The sequence below is a fragment of the Aythya ferina genome, assembly GCF_964211825.1.
Source record: "Aythya ferina genome assembly, chromosome: 1".
Lineage (NCBI taxonomy): Eukaryota > Metazoa > Chordata > Aves > Anseriformes > Anatidae > Aythya > Aythya ferina.
Genome location: NC_140296.1, coordinates 175,521,716 through 175,539,803, shown reverse-complemented (window position 1 = coordinate 175,539,803; position 18,088 = coordinate 175,521,716).

The window sequence follows — 18,088 nt, the reverse complement described above, 5'->3', positions numbered from 1 at the left end:
ATGATGCAGCAGACCCATGGTTATCAGATTAGCCAGGCAGGGTAGTAGCTACTGAAAGGAAGAGGTGCAGCCCTGATGCAGAGGTAGCCTGTGTCCCTGAATGCTCTATGCTTTACCAGATGAAAGACTGGTAAGCTGTGAGCTTTCAATATTTAAAATTAAATGAATTCCATTTTTTGAATCTCTTGTCAAAATGTCTCATTGTGGCTCAGTTATTTAAACTGCAGTGAGCAAATTCTGAATTTTAGCAATATGCTTTTTCCTGGTAACTCTTTCCAAGAGAGCTTTATAGGTGCTTAACCCAAGGCTAAGATGAGGGGCGACCGGTGGTAGCTCCTCTTAACAGTAACAGCATGAACTGCTCCCTGTAGTTCATTACATCATACTTAGGTGTGCAGAACTCACACCAACAACTTTCCCCCCCAGAACACAACGTGTGTCATGCTGATAAAAGCAGCTGAGGGACTTGCTCTGTGCTGCAATTTCCCAATGTCTTGCTAAACCGAAGATAAGTAGACAGGCACCTGGGGGTCCCCCTCCTACACTGTGAAGGCAAAAGCCCTTCACCAGTTCACACCCACAGAGACAGCTTCTTCACTCTCAGCAGTTTTTCCATTACTTCGTGGCAGTGCTGAGAGCTTTCAGTGGAGTATGAAGGAACTGGCTGCTCTAGAAATTAACTTTTACGTGGCAAATAAACCAGATTGTTGTCTGCACCTGCCTGACCTGTGGGGAATGGTGCAGAGGCAAAGAGAGTTTAATTCTCCGATGTTTCCAAAGTGTTTTGAGATCTTTGTTTTGAAGGAGGTGCTACACAAATGGAAAAAAACAAGATCGCTTGTGTGATATTACGGGCACATGCAAAATAGGATTTTGTTTTGATGGTAACAGCAATGATGACACAATCCTCTGCCTTGTGTGCTAATTGATCCATCAACAGACTGCACCACACCTCTGCTTTTCCTCCATATGGCGTATTAGTAATTAGGCCATTTGAGTCTCTTTTACGGAGGTGGCTCCGTACCTCTAAGTGAATTAAACTGTTTCAATTATTCAAAGACTTCTTACAGATTCACTTTTAAAAGAGAGCCCCTTTAAAGAAAAATAGTAGCTATATGGAAAATAATTTTGAGGATGATAATGCAATTGTTTATGCTTGGATTAACCTGTCAGTTGGTAAAAAGCAAAAGTGCACAAGAGGATCAGAAGGAGAGTGTAAGTCTTATGGAGATACTTTTGTTAGAGAAATTCCCAATCTTCTTAACATGTCAGTCAACTCAAGAACTGGAATGAAAAGCTTGAGCCTCTTTTTTCCTTTCTACTTCTCTCCCTATATCTTGAAACTGACAAATCAAGGATTGAAACATTTCTGAGCCCTGGGGAAAAAGAAAAAAGGGGGAAAAAAAAAGAAAAAGAGGGGATAAAAAAGATTAAAGATGGTTCTACAATTAATATGTAAATCTGGCTGATAAAGTCTGGCTAAGACAACCACAGCAGTACACAGACAAGCTACCGCAAGCGTGGCTGCTCTAAGTGGCATGCCGCTGCCGCATCACCATGCCAGCCTTCAGCATCCTCCCATCAAAGCCGGAGGACGAAAGCCTCGGCAGGGCCGAGGGCACACGACTGTGCTTGTGTCTCGTGTGCCTAAAATGGCTTTGCCTTTGGATAAATGTCCCTTTGTGGGGTTGGCTGTGCTCCCTGGTGAACCCCGCTGGAGGGATTGCTGCCTGAGGCTGATAAGCTGCACCGAGCTAGGGACCCTGCTGCTGGGGGCTCACGGGCTTTTCCAGCCCCGCTGCAGGTGCCGGCTAATTAGCCTTGTTAAAGCAACTTCATTTGCCCCTCCAGCAGTTAATATCTCAATTTCGAACCTTCATTACTGGGGGTTAATAACTGCAGTGCAGAAATGCACCTGGGACTTGAGTTTGATATAAAATGGAGACTGTTTTTGCGTCCTGATCAGAGTAAATATTGCAAGGGAGAAATGCTATCTGACACACCCTGAAACCACCCAGATCCATTCTTGCCTTTCCTGGGTACTCACCTCCCTCACAGGTGCTGGGGAGATGCCTGAATATCACTTGGGTGTGGGTATGTATTTTCCTGTGACTTGAAAGACCACGTTGTCAGTCTCTGAGAAAGCACATTTCAACGAGAAAGCTCATTTCCCTTGGGGGTTACAGGCAATTAGCACTGCAGCATTCGGATCACATTTCTGACATTTAGAGTAATGTGCAGAAGTCACAGAAACTTCATTCTTTGCACAACTCATTTGGGTTAGGAAAGTGCTTTAAAATAGCAAAATGCTCACTGAAGAACCTCCTCCTGCAGTGCCAGCCCTGGCAGGCGGGGTCCTGCTGGTCCCCACCGTCCCCTCCAGTTGTGAGCAGCAAGGACTAGTTTTCCCGGGATGGACCTCTAGCATCTGGTCTGCATCTCCCAGAACTGAGGACCCATGGGGCTTTCACAACGAGTTTCAAGCCCTTCACACCGAGGAGCAAACCACTATTGAAACTGCATTCATTAGCTATTTTCCTTCCACTGGCTCCATTGCTGGAACCAACTCCAAAATGACAGAAATCAAAGATTTTTTTTATTTCTTTTTTTTCTGGCACAGTTCTCACCACGGGTTTAGGCAGGGAACATGTTGTGGAAATTGTCTGCTCCCTGGATCCCACTTGCCTTTTGTTCACTCCCATTGAGCTGGCATGGCTCATCTTCCGCGGGCTGCCGGGGCAGCAGGAGAGCAGTGTGCTGGCGGCGCTCCCCACATCCCCTCTAGGAGCCTCTGGAGACATTTCTGGCCTTTTCAACACTGGCCCGTCTCTGCGCATCCAGTCAAGTCAAGGGCAGCACTCTGATGGCAGAGTGTTCTTTCTGAGTAGATCTTCAGGAATGCTTATGGCTTGCAAGGAGCAATACTTTTCCAAAAAAATGGGGTGTGTGGCAGGTTATCCGTACCACTGCCCTTCTAAATAGGTTGGAAAATTGCAGCTAATAAATATCATGAATGCCTGCAGAAGGATTTCATTTAGGCTGTACTTCTGCAAATGAACTCCAAACTTTGGTTTGGTGTCTCTTCTTGTAATTGATATTTTGAACAAATCTCTTAGCAGTTTTGTGGCTTATTGCCCCCATGCGGATGAGGAATATTTGTGACATAGAACAACAAAATATGTCTCCAGCTGAGGTGTCAAGAACATCCAGATCTGGAGAGACTGCTTACAAGGCTCTGCTGATTTATTTGTCCTGTTTTCAGCCACAGGCACAAAAGGATCACAACTGACACCAAAATCTTTACAGTTCTTGAAAAGGAAAGAACGTCCTTTCTTCCTTTACCTCATCCTTGCTGTCCATCACCACCTAGCAGGTGACATTTCTATGCTGGGAAATAGTCCCTCTTCCTATCTCTCCCTAGCTCCAGAAAGCAAATGAACAAATGAACTACACCTCACTTCGCCACCATGTCCCAGGGGAAAACATTTTTTCTCTTCAGGAATCATTTCATGGCTGTATGGTTAATATCTAGCAGTATATCACAGTGCTTATCTGTACTGAAGAGCCTCTGCCAGCAGAAGGAAGCCCCATGGTGAAGGTACAGGCCTTGCCAGCATCCAGAAGGGAGATAGCTGCACCACCACATTTCTGATAATGGAAATAATCTGACAAAACCAGCCAGTTGTTATCAGACATGTTTGGAGCAGGGACTTGCTGATATGGAATTGTTGGATAGGATGCATAATGCTGAGGTATCTAGACTAGCTATGCTAATCACCACTTTGTACCATGAGAAGAGTGGTTTTCCTCCAGTTGCCAGCAGATTCACCAGAGACGCAGTCTCGTCTGTTTCATGGCTATCCACAAAAGGAGAGGATGCAGAATAATTTTGAAAGGTCTGTATATAGTGCAAATGCACACAAGATATATAATGAATTTAGCATGTCTCTTTGAGCTCAGCAAATGGAGAGAGGTTGGAAGCCAAGGGTACTGAACAGATTTAATAACCTCTGGATGTAGGACCCATTCCCCTTGAAGGCAGTGGGAATTCATTTGGTGATATCAATGGGAGCAGACCCCTCATTATGTAGGTATTCAGGGGCCATTTCTCATGTTTCTGCATTAGTAAAGTGCTGCAAATCCTTTATCCTTGATGCCAAGGCCCTCTACATGGGAACTAGGCATTGGGAAGGGGGCAAGATGCCTCAGCTCTCCCCAACACCATGGCAATGAGACTAGAACCTTTTCTCCCTTTTGTGTTTTTATTTTTCCCCAGTCTGTTTTCATAGTGTGGGATATGAAGGGTTTTAGAGCAAGGTCTTGCTGCAACAGCTAACATGTCTGGTACAAGGCCAGGGGTGGGTTCCAATCCAACTGCATTTGATTGTAATGCAGCTGAATACATATTCTAAAAGCCAAAAGAGCCACCAGCATATCTGCTCTGTAAAGAATTAGAAAGGCATAGCAGATAAATATTCAAATAAAAAAAAAACAAGTGTTTAAAAAAAAAAAAAAAGAGCAAAGGTACAAAAATCCTTTTCTGCACACTACTTGTGATCATACCAAAGAGTATGCACATATATATATATATATATATATATACATGTATTTTCCAGAGAACGTAATCAGCAGTTAATATAGGTAAGAACATATTGCACTGCCTGGTACACATACCATAAACTATTCCATCCTGTTGGAGAAGTAGATGATTTATGATTTTTTATCTTACTCACTTACTTTAAATCAGACCAATTAAAGTACAAATTCTTTTTTGAAATTCTCGCTCTCCTTTGTGCTTGGCAAAATGCTATCATGGTTCACTCTTTTTTTTTTTTTTTTTTTTTTTTTTTTTTTTTTTAACTGCTGCCTCTTCCATTTGTCTTTTAGGATGTATTTCTCAAATTTATAGGCATTTACATGGAGAGCCCACTATTTTTTTCCAACATCAAAAGCAAAATCTTCAGTGTTCCTCTGAATTTGCAGCCTTGCAAAGGACTTTTCAAACATGACAACAGGGAGATTGAAGTAGCTGATAACGCAATTAAAAACAGATTTTAATTCAGCATCTGTACAGATTTTACTTGATTGCTGGAACCAACTCAGCGGTATATTATATCAATGTTTCTAGCTGAAAACTTTTAATATAAAGTGCAATATGCAACATTTCCATCGTGGGATTCAGCTACTGAAAAGGTGTGTGGGTGTGTTCTCACTGGGCAGCAAAAAGTGAGTGATGGATAGTTTCCATCAAGCATATCATTGCTTCCAGGTGTTGGCTCATTTTTATTAGCTACTCCTGGGCTTACCTACATTCTCAGAACATTTTTCTTCTCAAAATAATTCCTCAAAAAGGAGTTGCCATCCAAAGCGCAGCTAGATCTGCTAAGGTGTTTATGATACATTGCCAGATTCCACTTTCCAGGAAAAGTATGATCTACAACAAATTTTTGAGAAAAAGCAACAAAAAAAAAAAAATCAGACTTCTACCCATAGATCTCTTTGCAAAAGTGATAAATGTATTCCTTCTCTCCCACAAATTGCCTTTAATGTAGACATTAGAAAATATCTTGGCATTATTTTGTAAATATTTATTACAGCATGCCACTTCTGAGAAGCAGAATAACACTGAAGGCCATTGACCCTCAAAATTGATTTCCTGTCTGGAAAAAACTCTAGTGACTGTAGTTAAATGTAGTATCTAAAATTACCATAACTGCAAATGATAAAGATATTGTCTTTTTTTTGTTTGTTTGTTTGTTTGTTTTTCAAAATTACTCACCATCTATGGATTCAATACAACTAGTGAACAATCGGTGTCCTGATTTTGTAGTTCAGTTTCTTCAGTGATGAATAGATATCAAGGAAACATAAATATCTTATGAGCATTTAAAATATGTTTGTCTTTAAAATATTTCTGAAAGATGCTATGTTACAAACTGGAGCTCAAAACAAAGCCATGATGAACAATTCAAAATTATTAGAAGGAAACTAGGAGTAGCTTTCTTTTAAGTGTTTCAAACATTTTGGCACCACCTAAGCCATTTTGGAAAACAATTAGAACATGTTCATCGTGTTGAATGAAAGCTGATGGAATTCATGTGCAGTATGTTCTTGGTCAAATTACTTTTCCCAGATACATAGAATTCAGCTTTTGGATCAGGGTCTTAAAGTCAAAAGATGAATATTTGGTTCTGCCATAGAAAGCTATAGAAAAATTCCCTTAACTAAAAACATGCAATTGAAAGAAGTTGCTGATAAGTGTTTTCAAATGCCCGGGAGAGTTTTAAAAACTCTCTGATTTCATATAGCTATATTTTGGCTGAGGTATTACATTTTAATAATAACACCATGCAAAAATACACTTTGTGTTTGGATAATAATGGCTGTGTACAGAGACAGTAGGACACTTACTTATACTCTGGCAAGTTTTCCTTAAGACTTCTGGGGTAGGTGGGCACCCACAGCACCTTGGCCAAGGACCAGTAGGGAGAAGGACCCTTTGGGTTTGCTCTCGGGACAACAATATCACGAGATTTTTTTTCCCTGTCTGTATAGTTATGATGACTGTTGTGGGTGTTGTAAATGCATGCTGTTACTCATTTTTATCTCCTTCTGGTTGGTGTCAGTGTAAAAGGACAGCTGCCTGGCCAACATCTCCATTTCTCTGGATGTCATGACCCTGAACACTGGGGTCTTGGGATACTCATGAGCCACCAGAGCTACAGGGACATTCCTCAGGGCAAGTCTTGCTGACTGGGTTAGCAATGCAGCAGACCTTGGAGGACAACAGTCCTGTGAAGGACACAGCTCCTAAGGACACAGCTCCTAGGGCCTGGCCAGCAAGCTGAGAGTCCTTGGCCTGTAGCAGAGGATGTCCCAGCCATGGGGAAGCTCCGTAGCTCCCATTGCTTTGTCTTTCAAGCCAGGAATGACCAGAGCTGAGAAAAGCAGTTTAATGTAGCTGGGAGAAGCTAGATATCTTTTATTGTCAGATAGTTAAAGCAACCAATTCTTCCTTCTCCTGTTCTCCTGGTGCCATGGACCCTGCATGTGTGCCATAACATCTAATCAGTCATTCAAGCCTATGGATTCCTGGACAAATGGTACCAGTGTGTGTACATGTTCCTCACTGCTGTACAACAGGATGGGCTCCTGCAGCAGCCCCAAGCATGTGGCCCACACTTGTATTTCCTCTCTTCCTTCTCAGTGAAACCCCCAAGAGCAGCAGCACGGCATGGGTAGGATCGGCAGAGGCAGCAGGACAGAGAGGTGCAGGGAAGTGGATTGTTTTCATCCCATGCTCAGGCGTAGGTGGGCCAGAGGTGGTCTGGATTTTTTTCCAGGTGTGAGTAAGAGGAATGATTTTGAGATGCTCAAGCTCACTGACAGCCCATTAAGCAAAGGTAGCCTTTGCCAGGTCCAGAGATTTTATTTAAAAGTCTACCAGAGCTCAAAGCAAATTCACAGACACTTTCTGGCACTATAAGACACGTTTCTTCAAGCTTGCTTTGAATGCACTAAAACGATGCCAGTTACAAAAGCTGCTGCTGGAGCTGATGCGAGGTCTTGGCTTTCACATTTTCAACATCCACTCGAGAACAGAGGGAAATTCTGGCTTTGGCTGTGGAGAAGAGCTTCGGCAAAGGAAGTGAGCCTGACCCAACAGGCGCCCTGCGAGTGTCTCAGCAGGCTGGGAGGCAGAGAGCTGCAGGGCTGGGGAAATTCAGGTGTGGTGCGCAGAAGGGCTGCTGCAAGATGGGGTCTTCCACCACAGTAATGGGCAGGGATCCCAAAAAGCTCCAAACTTAATCATCCACAGACTCTGATTATTTTAGTAACCAGACTTAATTAACAACAGCATCAGCGAAGAGTTAATGTCAGGAATACCAGTCTTAGTCCTTTTTTTTTTTTTATGGTAAAAAAGTAATCTAAGAAAGAATATAAGGGTCTGGCTCACAATAAATGCATTTGTTCCCTTGTTAGAAGGACCCTTACAGTGCAAACTGTTTTAAGCTATTTACCCTCTCATGAATATCAAGAAGTTTTGCCCAAATAAGCGTTGTAAGACCAGACAAGTTATTTCAAAAATACAACATCTGGTTTATGTATTTCTTCCAGGGATGCCCTGTTATTTATACAGAAGCAATGCAAAATTTGTTTAATACAAAGATTCACCAGTTAAATATGCAAGCCCCAAACAAGGCTTAGCTGCTCAAATTTAACCATCTTTCTATCCCTGTGAACTGTCCAAATGAATCATAGCCCTAGGATACATTTCAGTTCATGCATATGTTTAGAATGAAAAAAAAAATAAAATATAAAAAAATTAACCCTTGGGCTACCATTGCTTTGGCAAGCAAAGGCATGTTATGTGTGAAGTGGGAGTGCAAATGTTTTATGGTTATTTATTATGGTAGTCAGAGAGTTAAAACAAAAACCACTAACTAAGAGCAGAACAATTACAGTGTTATTTTGTTTTGTAAAGAATGTGCTACATTAGACAGGAAGTTCAGCTTGCAGTGCATAAAATATAGAAAGCAAGAAAAGAAATCTATATGATCAGGATTAGATGGAAGCTTAATGGGCCTCTCAACCCACAATTAATAGAATTCCCCAATCTAGACTCTCTTCCCTTGCTTCTTGGTTATGTATTTATCTACGAACACATCAATCCAACCTGCTGTGCCCTCCTGCTTGTGCTGGCAGCCATCAGCTCAGTTCAGTATCACTTCTGCTTCCTGTGTCGAAACTCCCTGCCACTGCTGGCCCATAGATTGCAGGTCTACGTTCCTTATTCTGACCCAAGGTGAGGCACAGGACATAGATACTAATGGGAAATAATGCACAAGACCATCAAACACTGCACAGCAATTATTTTCTCTTAGTCTAAATTGTCCTTGATGGGAAGAATGCACATTGGACAGGTGCCAGCATATCAATGGTGAACTGAAATGTGTATCCCCAGACAGACATGTTACATTAGCTTAAATATTTTTCTTCATAGTCTGAAATTCTCTCTCTCTCTCTCTCTCTTTTTTTTTTTCCTATGAACTGCTTCTTTACATTTCCAAGGTGTCTGAACATATATGAGCACCTTCCAGCTTCAGAATACTGTGTCTACACTGTTACGAGAGTGTAGATAGTACAAGCCAGAGCACAGAACACCCAACAAACTCCACATACCCAAATCTCATCAGATATGGATCCTTGCTGTGGAGAGGATTCCCAAGAGTTCACGCTACATGCCCAACCACAGCCATGTACTGTGAAAGTAGGTTTCTGGAGGACGAGGTGGTTCATGTGAGCCCTCTTCCACACATGAAGAGCCAAACAGAAATAGCCATGGTGGGGAGACATCAGGTAGTGCCATGAAGTCTCAGAAATACTGGGGATTTAGTCAACTTCTGCAAGGATCACGGTCATATCACCAATAGCAGCAGTATGAGGAAGGAGCCACACAGCTGGCTGAGGCTGTCTTCACCAGAACTGGCATAACCGATTGCTTTAGGTTAAAGGAACTGAAACTAGTCTATCTCCAGAAGAAAGAGAAGAACCCATTTTTTTTGTGCCACTGTCATGAAGTGGGCATTGGAGGGAAGCCCATGGGCCTTCATGTAGTGCACCATTCAGAGTGAGGTCTCTCACACTGCTGTGCTCTGAGACCTGAGACTGTTTTGGCATCTGAGACAAGAACTGTTCAGTCCCTAAGCCAAACAAAACATCTACCTGCACGTTTTGCAGCAGCCCTGTCCATGCTTCCAGCTCAGAGCACCTCAACAAGGGCAGTTGGTTTCCTATGGGAGGGGGATGCATAGAGCAGGCACTCAGCGGCCTCTTGACTTCAGGCTCATCAGCAGGCTCCTACTGGCTCTTCACCTCCTGCTCACTTCCCAGATGAAACCTGGAATAAGAGGAAGAGTGACATTTTTTCTCCCTAAATCTGGAAGTGGAGTATCTCTGCTCCGCTCTGGACATTTGGTTCTGCTGTGCACAGACAAACCATTCCCACTCTTCCACAGGGGCTTAAGTATTGCACAGCCACCATGCCTCCCTTGGAAAATTGATGGTAATGTACAATCTAGGTAACTCTAGCCCACTTTTCTGCCTGAGGAGAAAAATCTGTTTATTGTAAGGTATTATCTGGAGGTATTTCTATATTCACAGATGAGTGGGTATGCAAATAAATGTGTGTATATGCACACACACATATATTAAATACATCTGTGAACTTTTATTCTCAAATGCAGACAAAATGCATGTGTCATGGTATGGATATATAGGCATGAAATATAGGTTTATATATAAAATATAGATATGAGTAATTTGCTTTCTTTTCCTTTTTCCCTAAAGAATAAAATTTGCTGATGTTGCATGAGTACTGGGAGTAATTGTAGAGAGTAAGCCTAATTCACTGAGAGCACCAGCAGCATACCTTAGACACACTAAAAGCTGCAGCACATTAAGAAAACAGTCTGATTTGCGAAGCTGTCAGGTTTTGAAAAAGTTGCTCACAGACATCTGCGGCACGTCTCTAATAGAGCCGGAAGCGCTCTTGTCTGACAATAGCTCTGTTTTCAATTTGGTAGCTCCTTCAGGGCTTATAACTCTGAGAAAAAAAAAATGCCCATTGTACTCAAAACAACAAGATTTTCACAATGGCTTGTGCTTTGTGCCTTGTCCCATCTTGTATTTGTAGGTGCCAAATTATAGACGTAGAAAGGGTATTCCTTTTGAGACCGTCACTTTGAACAATTAAACTGAGTTTTTCTCTCCAGAGTTTCAGATCTTTTTCTTTCATTTAATATTCTCTAAATATTGCAACAATATTTAGTTCTTCATCCTCAGCCATTAGCCCTTTAAAACATACTGTAAGATAGGAAGCAAGCAGAAACAAACAAACAACAACAACAACAAAACCAACAAACAGCAAACCAACTCAAAGTTCCTGTTTTTTTCCTCCAACTTCCATATATTCATTAAAAATAAAAATAAAAATAAAGCATTGTGGTAAAGTTCTGCTTAAACCCATGTAGTTGGCTTAGCTAGTGATCTAAATCTGAGATATATTAAATCCTGAGAACATAAAAGTTCTGTTATATATGGATATATGGCCTTTTTTTTTTTTTTTTTTCCTAGATGATATAAGGTAAAATCCAGCTCACATAAATTTATGTCCCACTTAGCAGAGCTAAATATTTTCAGTATCACCTTTCCTGGAGACCTCTGTCACATGGGTTCTACCAGAGCCAAAAGCCCTTTCCAAGGACTGCTTGCTGTCTGTGCCACACTCCTGTAGGCAGGAGCTCATCTAACTTGAATGTGGATGTCTAAAACTAGATTTCTAAATCATAATTAATGACTCTGCTCCTCTTATAGTCAGTGGAGAGAAAAAGGCATCATTGCAGACAAATGCATTTGACTTCAGTGCATATTTTGGAGTGAGATTAGTGACAGGATTTTTCTTGTGGCTATTTGTGTCCAGTGAGGGCTGCTGATTACGCATGTTCCTCTACTGCTGCCTAATAGGCCGGTGTAGATCCTCTGCCTTCCTTCTCTGCCTCCCCTTCAAAACTAAATCAGTACCTCAGTTACGATCCACGAAGTCTTCTGTGTAAGATGGAAACATGCTGGGGTGAATCTGATGCAGCATAATTATAATAACACTCTCTAAACTTAAGCAGACTTTTAAGAAACTTTTGAAATAATTTGTTTGTTCTTGTTTTGTGGTGTAGTTGTTAAATACAACCACTGCAAGGAAAACCATGGTATTATAATGCAAATTACAGATATGCAGCTATCCAGGGAACAGAAAAAGCTTAAATTTACATTATTGTTCTTTACCACTATATTTAAAATATGGCATTAGCATCTTGGTTTTGTTTTGTTTTGTCATTTTGTGCCATTATCTTAAAGATGTTTAAATGTGTTTGTGAAATATCCTGGGCGGATATGAACAGGCAGAGTTCCACTGGCTTCAGTATTGCATTGGCAGGCCAGCATTTGTCCATTTGTATTTACCTGACTTAGCAACAAACCCTGCACATTTTTAGAAAGAAAACAGAGCTGTACTGTAAGGATAGGTCAAAATGAAATGTTAACAGTCTGTTGCAAAGGCAAATGGGACCACTTTGCTTTTAACCACATTCCTCATTACAAAACATATCTCTGCAGACTTTGTGCTAGTAATTAAAAACGTCTGTTTTAGCATTTGATGTGTATTAGGCAAAGTTTCAAGTCATGCAGTCTGCAGCAGAAATGAATGTCCCCCACGATTAAAAACTCTTTGGATTCTGAGGGAGGAAAAGTGGAGAACATTTAATTAGACATGCTTTCATATTGTCTTGTAAATAAAATAAATAATAAAAAAAACCCTCATGCAGGAAGATATTGCTTTACATTTTGATATGATTGATGTTATTTGTATACATTTGTGCTAGACAGCTATGTAGAAACTACTAAGCACTGAGTGCCAGGAACAGGCCATGGGCACAGATTTGTCATAACAGTGCATGGATGTGCTTCTGAGACAAATGTGTTAATAATTTACAGCTCTCAACCGGTTGGAGTTTGGCTCCTGAGGTCTTTCCCGAGGAAGGAATCCCATCTCTGGGAGATGTTTGTGTTATCTCATGTTGCCTCTTCTCCCACTACTTATATGTTTTGATTTTTTTTTTTTCTATTCTTTTCTCTTTGATTTCCAAGTGGATCTGCTTCACAACAACAACCACTGACATTTCCATTTTTCAAAGCCTATTTTAGAAACATGGCTGGACCTGCCTCATCTCAGACCAAGGACAATGACGAGCTTTTAGCAAAGGGTAACTCTACTCAAGCTGGAAGCAAGGCAGGGCTTCCCAAGCTATGGCCATTAAATCACAGAAGGACAGAAGGAAAAGGATGCAATGCAGAAGATTTTAACTAGTGATCCTGAGAAACGGTATGATTTAAATTATCATTGTCTGAAGCAAAGCATGGTGAGGATAGAGGTCCAGATGATCAGGGAGAAATCTCAGAGCTGACAAAGTTCTATAGATCAAAGTAAAGAAAAAGAGAATTAACAATGAACTATTCATTTGGTGTGAATTTCTAATATCTTCCTCAAGACAATTTCTGTGCACTCTGTAGTATTTCTTATGTAAATTATATTATTTTAAGCATTTTTTTTTTTGCAGCAAACCATAGTTTATCTAAGTTTACTTGTATAAAATGAACACAACTGCAAAATCATTTAAAAGAAACACTGCCTACATGTATATTCAGCAATGCAGTTAGGATTTGTCAGCTTACATATGAATCACAGAATCATATGGGTTGGAAGGGATGTTAAACACCACCTAGTCCCAGCCCCCCTGCCATGAGCAAGGACACCACCCACTAGACCAGGTTGCCCAGAACCCCATCCATCCTGACCTTGAACACCTCCAGGGATGGAGCGTCCACAGCTTTCCATCTTTCTAATAAATCCACTTTAATTACCAAAAGGCTGCCATGGGATAATATGCATCTTTGAACTTTTATCTTGATTTGTGGGCTGGTTACCACCAGACTCTCTTCACATTAGAATTTCAAAGTTAGTTGAAACTACATTCCTCATGTTACCGTGTTTCCACAATAATGACACCTTTTTGTTTAAGCCACAGACAATTATAAAACTCTGCTCAAATAGGAAGTACATTTCTGCCTAACTGCACACTTTAAGCATGTTAATATTCCTTGCATGTTTGATCACATTTGGAGATAAATAAAAAGTTTAAACTGTATTTCACATGTCCTCTGGAAAAAGTCAAACAAGTTCAGTTTATATAAAAAAGTCTAAATTTAGGGGCATACATTAACATAGTTCGATTCAGCTGAAATGGAAATGATAACTGCCTAATTATGGTAGGTCTGGCTCATACCAGGGTCTGTTTTAATACTCAGTATTAGTGCATACTCAAGTTTTACATATCTCTGTACAATATAGATCTCATCAGATTAGCCATTACTGCACTGGGTTATTTTTTTCCAGGGCATATTCCTTTCAGTCCTCACAGCCCAACTTGCACTTCCTATAAGAGACAAGCAGTAGTGAAGGGACACACTTTAATTTGGAGATATCCATAAGCAGAAACACAGTGTCTGGGAAGTTCTTCTGAGAGTTCTGGTCTCTCTGAGAGGTCCTTTCCCCTTCAGAAGCTGTTTGAGTCAATTAACAATTCAAAAACAATTTTCAAGCCTTCTGGGGCATTTGCAGCTGCGGCTGAAACATGCTGCTTGGGTACTAAATGTAGCTCCAGCAGCTGGCTTGGGGCCAGCTGCAAACAGTGACATTGCAGCTTTCTGCTTGTTTCCTCAGGTGTGAAGCTGTACATGTGGACTCAGAGAGGCAGTGCCGGGAAACAATTCAGTCTGAAGCCCTTCCTTCCCCAGTCCCCTTCATTAAAAGTCCAAGATCACATCTAAATGTTTTCCTTCCTTCCTTCCTTCCTTCCTTCCTTCCTCCCTCCCTCCCTCCCTCCCTCCCTCCCTCCCTTCCTTCCTTCCTTCCTTCCTTCCTTCCTCCCTCCCTCCCTCCCTCCCTTCCTCCCTTGCTTCCCTCCCTCCCTCCCTTCCTCCCTTCCTCCCTTGCTTCCCTCCCTCCCTCCCTCCCTTCCTTCTTTCCTCCCTTCTTGCCTGCCTTTCTTTTTATTTTTTATTTCTTAATGGAAAGGATTGAACTTTGGACTAAGAATACAGAACGTCCTCTCTGAGAGTGAGGCATGATCCTGAGACAGAGGCCAATCTTTTTTTTTTTGCTTTGGATAAGCCACATTCTGGGGGGAATTCTTACCCAGCCCACAAACTATTGACAGACAAAACTTCTCCTGCCTCTTCACTTCTTCACCTCTTGTTCCCTGCTTGAGGTCCAAAGGACTATTAATCCTTCCAACATTTTTTGAACTGGACTCAAGTTTAGCATCCGCCTGTGCAGCTCAGTGAGGTGCAGACAATCCCATGGATGTTGTCTGTGGCTGCAAGCCAGCCTCAAATCCTTTAGCAGTTGCAGCGGTCCCCAGTGAAGTTGTTGCTTCATTGATGATTGCGCCCCATTGCCATGGTGAAGCAATGTTGGAATTTCCCCTGTTAGAACTACATCCACTAAAACATCTTCATTTGCCTCCTGAAGTAACGAGAGGAATATAAAAAATAGCATAATAAAAGAGTTTTGTAGTAGATAATGAGTATTTTAATAGAAACTGGAGGGAGAATGAAAGTGCCTAATTATAGTATGCGCAGGAAATGCATATTTTGAAGTGCTGTAGAAAGATGTGTGGGCAGGGAGCTATTTCAGCTGAGCCTTTGCATTGTGATGTTTCCCCAGCCAGAGGTCTCATGTTAGCTACTGAGCAGACGAAACCAAACACAGGAAATAATCAATCCAGGCAGAAAAAGGACAAGAAATTCAGGAGATTTTGAAAGCAGCAAATAATATCCTGGCTATATGTAATCCCAGACTACAGTTTGGTCTCTGAACTGATTTTACACACCTGGGACAAACATGGTTTGAACACAAACAAGTGTAGCTTAGGTTGCTTGGTTTTCATAGGTGAGGCTGGAGAAAGAAGGAAGTGACAGACTGAACATTTGGGGCTGATTTTTGTCTGTATGTGTCTCATCTTCATAGTCCCCAGTTATTTCAAAGAAAACTAGCACTCCTGTTTCAAAGAGAAGTCAACAAGCAAGCCAAGGCACTTCAGGAGCCATCCAGAAATATTTCATGGTTGCAAAGAGGTGATGGGAAGGGATAGGGGCAATAACTGATCAAACAGAATTATGTGCACAAATCTGGATTCCTGGAAAAATCGAGTGTCCAGGCACAGACAGCACTTGCTGAGATCTGTATGGATGTCACTGCCCTCAGCAGCATTTCAGGGACCAGACTTCTACCATGGAAGTACTTTCGGCTGCTCTTTGGTGAGAACTCTATGAGGCCAATGCCACCCAACTAGTGCAGAGAGTTCAGTAAGGGAGGCAAAATATATGTATGGACATTAAAAAGTCTGAAAGTGGCTCCCCACCCAGAGTCTTGCTGAGCATGTCTCAGGGAAAGTAACTGGATTTGTCATGCTGGCAGGTGACAAAGTAAACCTCTCTGACACAGAATCATCACATCAGATAGACAACTGACCCCTCTCTCATTTTAATATTCACATGGGGAAAAGATGAAATGCTGATGCTGTGAAAGTGTTTCTTTCTTTACAGTTATAAAATTTCACAATGTAACTAAATTCCCAAGGAGGTCATGATACAGAAATAAAATCTCCTTAAATTGAAATAGACAAGAACTAAGGCAAGACAGCCATTGAAACTGAATCTTGCTTCTTAAGTATTTGGCATTTAAGAAAAAAATTTGGAGCTGACTTTGATTTATGCTTTACTATTTTATGTATGTATGACTTCTTTGTTTACGTATTCTTTTTTTTTTTTTTTTTTTGGTAGAAAAACCAGCATCAAAGTCATGCCTAGAGGACATGTATAAAATTTTAAACCAAGGCAGACAAGAATAAACAATATCCATGTGTATCTGTGTCAGTCAGTTGCAGGATGCTCAGGAGATATTGTTGTCTGCAAATATTCTCTCAGCTGCAGAGTGGGATTTATCCCAAAAGTGACTGAAGAATACTGCCCTTTATAGAGCATTTAGCAAATGCTAAATGCTCCAGTCCTTCCTGACGTGGGGTTAGCCTTTCTTGGGAACCTTAGCCCTTACCTCTGAGGCGTTTCCCTGAAAATGCTCCTTAGGGAGAATGAACAACAGCTACTTTGAGTCCATTTCTGGCTGGACCCCATGTTTTGATCCATTCTGGCACTGGCGGAGGCAGTGCAGCCTTTGGAAGCACTCACTGCACTGGGGCCCTGCAGCTGGCAAGGAGGAGCCCAAGCCCTGGCCTTGCTCCAGGCTGGATTATTTAAAGTCAGTGCTGCTCCTTTTCTCCAGGTAGTGCTTCCACATGAGACAGGAGGGAGTGAGACAATTCCACGCCTGTGTCTTGGATCAAAATGTGGCCTTAATATAGATCTGCTCAAAACGGTTCCTTACCAAAATGCCAAGAGTGCAATAGTCCAACAAGATTATTTGTGCAGATAGAAGTCTCTGTAGACCACATGGATCGGACCCGTAGAATTTATTTTGGATGACTGCATGAAAAATCTACTGACAAAAAGTCTTTTGTATCTGTACATAATGACTTTCAACCTACATTTACTTTGCTTTTTAGTCTTGAAACATTTAACTGTCTTTAAGGGTAATTATTCTTCTATATGTAATAAATAATCTGCAACTCATTGACCAAGAAATAAGAGAGCCGTTCTGTAGGGAAATTCTTAAATTCTTAAAGACCCCTGCAGTTACAAAGAAGATGTTGTGCTACCCTAAAAGAGGGGAGGTGCACAAATGAACAGGTACAGCGAGAAAATTTGCCATGTGAAAGCATGCTCAGTCACTCTTCAAATACAGCTCAAAGAACTACTGTTTGACATTGTCAGGCTTAGTTCTGCATGTCACTAGGTCAGCCTTATGGCACTGCAAATGCACTGAATTAACAGCACTATGGTGATGGTACTTTAGCATGACACCAAAGTAAAGGAGTGGAGAACCACAGGGACTTAAGAGAAATTCTACCAGATTAGGCTGAAAGCCATCCTTGACAGTGTTCCCTCTGTGACAGTTTTCAGCAAAAGGTGCTTAGAGAAAAGACAGACAAACCCAGCAAGTCTGTAGTGATATTTCCACCTAGTACATCACCATTTTCTAACAATTGACTAGCTGGCATTTCCAAACAAGAAGTGGCAGTTTTATATAAACAGCCCTTAGTAGGGCTGCATCCACTTCAGCTAAGAAGTGGATGTATCTTATCACTTTTCTTTTTTTTTTTTTTTTTTTTTTCCTTTTACCTGTATAAGCTTTAAGCATTGAAAATGCTCATATTGTCCACTTTGAAGTTTCATCATTGTTAGTGGAGAATGACCATTTCTGTCCTGGAGGAAAAACAAACAAACAAACAAACAAACAAAAAACATAGGAAAGTGACAATATATCACAAAACTTGTCATTGTATCTGATACAACA